The sequence below is a fragment of the Mustela lutreola genome, chromosome 2, assembly GCF_030435805.1.
Source record: "Mustela lutreola isolate mMusLut2 chromosome 2, mMusLut2.pri, whole genome shotgun sequence".
In the NCBI taxonomy this organism is placed as follows: Eukaryota; Metazoa; Chordata; class Mammalia; order Carnivora; family Mustelidae; genus Mustela; species Mustela lutreola.
In genome coordinates, this window is record NC_081291.1 from 62,298,627 (window position 1) to 62,304,626 (window position 6,000).

Genomic DNA, 6,000 nt, shown 5'->3' on the forward strand with positions numbered 1-6,000 from the left:
CTCAATAGCATCAAAAATAATAAAATACTTCGGAAAAGATTTAACTAACAAGATGAAAGATCTGTACCCCATAAACTATGACATTGATAAAGAATTTGAAGGAGACATAAATGGAAAGATAGCTCATATTTATGAATGGTAAGAATTAACATTGTTAAAATGTCCATACTACCGAAAACCATCTGTAAATTCAATTCCTATCAAAAATCCAATGTTAGGGGCGCCTGGGTGGCTCAGTGGGTTAAGCCGCTGCCTTCGGCTCAGGTCATGATCCCAGGGTCCTGGGATCGAGAACTGCATCAGGCTCTCAGCTCAGCAGGAAGCTGCTAACTCTTCTCTCTCTGCCTGCCTCTCTGCCTGCTTGTCATCTCTCTCTGTCAAATAAATAAATAAAAAATATTTTTTAAAAATCCAATATTTTTTTTTACAGAAGTAAGTAAAGAATCCTAAAATTTATATGAGACCATAAAAGACAACAAATAATTAAAGCAGTTCTGAGAAAGAATGAAGAAGCGAAATTACACTTCTTGATTTGAAACTATACTACAAAGCCCTCGTGCTCAAAACAATAAAGTATACTGGCATAAAAACAGACCAATAAACAAGTTGAACAGAATTGAGAGTCCAGAAATAAATCCTTTGATACAGTCACCTAATATTTGACAGGGGCCAACATATATAATGGGTAGATAGTCTGTTCAATAAATGATATTTAAAACTGAATAGTCACATAAACCAGCATGAAACTGGAACCTTATATCACTCATAAATCTTAACTTGAAATAGATTAAAGACATAAATGTGATGCATGAAACTAAATTTCCTAAAGGAAAACATAGGAAAAATTCTCCTTGACATTGGTTTGCCAATAGTTTTTTGGATACCAGGCCAAAAACACAAGCAAAAGAAGCAAAAATAAATAAATGGTATTACATCAAACTAAAGTTTCTGCATTGCCAAAAAAAAAAGGGAATGAAAACACAATTCACAGAATGGAAGAAAATACTTACAAATCTTATATCTGAAAAGAGGTTAATAACCAACAGATACAAATAGAAAAATATATATAATTTAAAAAATAGCAAAAGGATCTCAATAGACGTTTTTTTCAAAAAAGTTATATAAATGACCAACAGGAGCATTAAAAAGTGCTCAACGTAGAAACTCAGGGCAAAGTCATTATGTTGTTGTTGTTGTTTACCTCTGAAAAACACAACAAGATATTACTACCTATTAGAATATATACTACCAAAAAATTAAAACTAACAAATTTTGTTAAATATTGTGGAAAATGGGGAACTTATGCACTGTGATAGGGATATAAATTTGTATGGAAAACAGTATGGAGATTATTCATATTATTGAAAGTAAAATTACCATATGATTCAGTAATCCCACCTCTAGGTATATATCTAAAGGAAACGCAGTCACTATTCAAAGACATATCTCCACTCTTATGTTCATTATAAAATTATTAACTCTAAGCAAGAGATGGAAATAACTTCAGTATCCATTAATGGATGAATGGATAAAATAAGTATGGTAAATATACACTATGGAATACTACTGAACCATGAAAAATTAAGAAATACTGCCATTTACAACAGCATGGATGGATCTTGAAGGTATTATACTGAGTGAAATATTTCAAAGATTTTATATATATTTTAATTTATGTATTATGATATCCCTTACATACAGAATCTGAAGAAAAAGCAAACTAATGGAAACTTAGAGTTGAGTTGACAAGAGGTGAACCGGGGGTGGAATAAGGTGGTCAAAGGGTACAAATTTGCAACCTCAATATGAAAAAGTTCTGGGGATCTAATGTACAGCATGATGATCATAGTTAATAATATATACATCCATTTTTATTGTGCTTCCCTTTATTAAACTTTGCATATATCACATTCTTACAAGTTGAAAGTTTATAGCAATCTTGTATAAAAGAGGTCTGCTGCCACCATTTTTCTAACAACATTTGTTCATTTTGTGTCTCTCTGTCACATGTTGGTAATTCTTGCAATATTTCAAGTTTTTTCATTATTATTGTATTTGTTATGGTGATCTGTGATCAGTAATTATGACCCACTGAAAACTCAGAACTCGTTTACTTAAGGTATATACATTGTTTTTCCTTAAAGGCATAATGCTTTTGAACAGTACAGTATAGTGTTTATTTTTTATATGCACTGGGAAACATAATTTTTTATTTGCACTGCGAAACCAAAAAAAATAATAATAATTTGACTTAGTTTATGGAGATAATCACGTTATTGAGGCGGTCTGGAACAAAACCCACAAGACCTCTGAAGTTCATCTCTACTGTACTATATACATAAAAGTTGCAAAGAGAGTAGTTCTTAAAATCCCTTACCATACATGCATAAAAAACAGTGGCAACTATATGAGATAGTAGATGTATTCACATTTTTATGTAGATTATATTGCAATACAGATGTATGCCAATTTATCAAATTGTACAAAATTTACACAATGTTAAAAGTTTGCAATGTTATAAGAAATCATTTCTTATATTTACAAATTATAATGTGTCGATTATTTTTCAATAAAGATAACAAAAGCTTTTTGTAGAATTAATCTATTTTTCAAAAAAGGAAGTAAGGAAGTAGAAACTGCAACTAACTCTGAAATAATAGAATATAAAATCCATTTTAGTTATCGACACTGTGACAAAAACTATTACTTAGTTTACAATGAAGGAGTACTTAGGAAGCATGAAGGATGGTCTATAAATAAGGCTGAAAGAGCTCAGTTTTAAGGTTTAAATTTAAAATCTTCTTTTGAAATACTAAACTGACCACCCATTTTTCCAAACATAAATGTCTTAACTGCATGAATTTATTTCATACAACTCTAAAGTCTAGTTTCATAAGAAAGCAGCATGCAAATTTTGAATGAGACAGACTTGCTTAAGTTTCTTTATGTTCAACAGTAAAGGATACTTCCCTCAAAAGAAGAAAAATCAGCATATTTATTATGATAATTATTATTCATAATGAGATTCATATTGAATTAGGAAATATATATCCTCAGAGAGGGTAAAGTAAAATGAAATTTATTTTGGTAAATGTGTCTATGAATAGTCAATACAATGCCTCAATATAAATGAATATTATCATTTTGAACAATTTAATTTCTACTATTAGAATTATTATAAGTATAAAAATAGCTATCATTTTCGCATGGAATATGAGACTCTCATGCTCCATGCTTCATTACATCCACACAACAACTCTGCATAATAAGTATTATCATCACCATTTCATGGGTGAAAAAACTGAGGCTAACACATTTAGATAACTGGTTTATGATTACATGGCTAGTAAAGATGCATCACACTAATTTAGGCTTTATGATTTCAGAATTGTACTCTTTCCACTGCACATTCTATTCCTCTGTAAATACTTGGCTTGTTTTCATTTAGTTCTTTAATTTTATTCATGTGGTGATGGCTTAAAGCTTCATTTAAAGGTAGCTTAAAAAATTCATTTAACCAAAAGCTCCCAAGAATTAAAAATGTCATGGATATCATTAGTTAATGGGTAACTATATATTTTCCACGCGAATGAGATAACAATCAGAGTATTTTTCTAAGTTTTAGTCTCTGAGTGTTCCAAAGGACTTTGTTAAAATAGAAATATTTAGACAAAGGTGATCAAAAGTCTAGATCAGGTCACCTTAAGATAAATATTAGGAAACTGAGGAAACAAATGGAGATTTGAACACTTAGCTATGATATAATGAACGGTTTAAAGTATTTAGTAGAGCATAGAAAAGCCTTTAAAGCCTGGTCTTAGCCTAGCATTGCAGCTTCTGGGATATCTGTCTATCTATCATCTATCTAGCTAGCTAGCTAGCTCCATGCGGGTATCTTCCACCGAGCTGCGGAGACTAGCTCAGGCAAGCAACAGCAGCATCCCCAAACCCAACTCTGATTTCCCAAGGAACGCTGTGCTTTCCCAGGAGAGATGCACAGGCAAAGAGGCCTTCGATGTATGCGGGTTTCCACCACCGCGAGACTGGGCTCAGGCAAGCAGCAGCAGCCCGCAGAACATTTCTCAGCGAATGCTGTGCTTTCGCAGAGGCTTTGGCTGGGAGCCAACAGCACTTCGCTGCCGCTTCCTCAGCAAGGCTTCAGTAGCGTCAGGGAAGAAGAGCTGCGGGAGAGCTGGTGCCTCTTGGGCCTTGCTTTCCCGGGCTCCATGTTCGCGTCCTGGGTTCACCCTGCCAGGCCGAACTAAGCAGACATAGCCACAACCCTGCAGTAGCGTGTGTAGCCTAGGATGGCACTCTATGCACACTACCATCTCCCAGTGTAGGCATCGCTTGGCCTTTTACTCTGGCGCTCAGGCGGATTCTCAGACTAGGCCAGTGCTTTCCCCACAGGAAAGGAGAGGTGACAGGATCCCTGCACACCGCCCGTGAACTGAATAGGGAGCTTTGGGGGACTGTCCCCACTCCTTCCCCTTAAACTCCATGCCTCCCCCAAGCTTCCACATCCTGGAGGAAGATGGCATCTGACTCCCCGTTATTTCAGGGAGCTGTTTCCGCGAGGTAAGCGTAGGCGCCTGGTGGCTAGCGCATGTCTGCCCCAGGGACAGGTGGCCAAGGAGCTGCTGTCTCTTTGGGCCCAGAGACTCAGGACAGGCATGTTTAAGAGTGGAGCACGAGGCCTGCCCTACTCATCCCCTCCTGTCTCCTTAGCAGCCAGGCTTCTGTCTCTCTGCACAGGGAGCGGGTGATACTTGTATTGCCGGCTCTCCTGCTTCGCAACCGTTTCCAGACCAGAAGGCCAACGGCTCCTGCTCACCTTCCCCCCCACCCCCGGCAGCGAGCTGCACCTTCCACAGACATGCTCCTGGGGACCGCAGTGAAAACGTGTCCCTTTTTTTAAGGCTCTTTTCAAAAGCGCCACAGCGCTTCTCTCTCAGGCAGAGGAGATGCCCAGGCATAGAGGATTTCGCTCCATGCGGGTTTTTTACACCGTGCTGAGGGGACTAGCTCAGGCAAACAGGAGCATCCCTCATACCGGACTCTGATTTCCCAAAGAATGCTGTGATTTCCCAGAGGGGATGCCAGGGCAAAGAGGCTTTCGCTCTATGCGGGTTTCTCCCATTGTGCTGCCAATACTAGGCTAAGGCAAGCAGCAACAGCAGCCCTCAGAACCGACTCTGATTTCCCAGCGACTGCTATGCTTTCGCAGATGTTTTCAGCTTGGCACGAACCGCACTTCGCTGCTGCTTCCTCAGAAAGGCTTTGGGTGTTCACTCTGCGCGACAGGGAAGAAGAGCCGCGGGACTTGCTATCCTGGTCTCCGAGTTTACGCCGTGGATTCACCTTGCTATTCAGAACTAAGCAGACACAGTCACAACCCTGCAGCAGCGTGCTTGGCCTAGCATGGCACTCTCTGCCTATTACCATCTCCTGGGCTAGGTTAGGCTTTCCTTTTTGCTCCGGCTCTCAGGCAGACTCGGCGTCCAGGCCAGTGCCTTCACCACAGGAGAGAGGAGGAGACAGGATCCCTGCACACGGCCCGTGCACAGATTAGGGAGATTTGGGGGACTGTGCCCACTCCTTCCCCTTAAACCCCGTCCCTCCTCCAAGCTTCCACATCCTGGAGGAAGATGGCATCTGACTGCCCGTAATTTTGGGAGCTGTTTCTGCGAGTTCAGCGTAGGCAACTGGTGGCTAGCGCAAGTCTGCCCAAGAGACAGGTGGCCAAGGAGCTGCTGTCTCCTTGGGCCGAGAGGCTCAGGACAGGCATGCTTACTGCCCAGACTCCTTCCTAAGAGTGGAGCACGCGCCTCTGCCCTAGTCGTCCCCTCATGTCTCCTTAGCAGCCAGACTTCTATCTCACCGCACAGGGAGCGGGTGACTCTTGTCTTGCCACCGGCCTGCTGTTCGTGGCAGGGCAGGCTATCCTGCTTCCTGAGCGTTTCCCGACCGTAAGGCCAACGGCTCCTTCTCTTCTCCGGG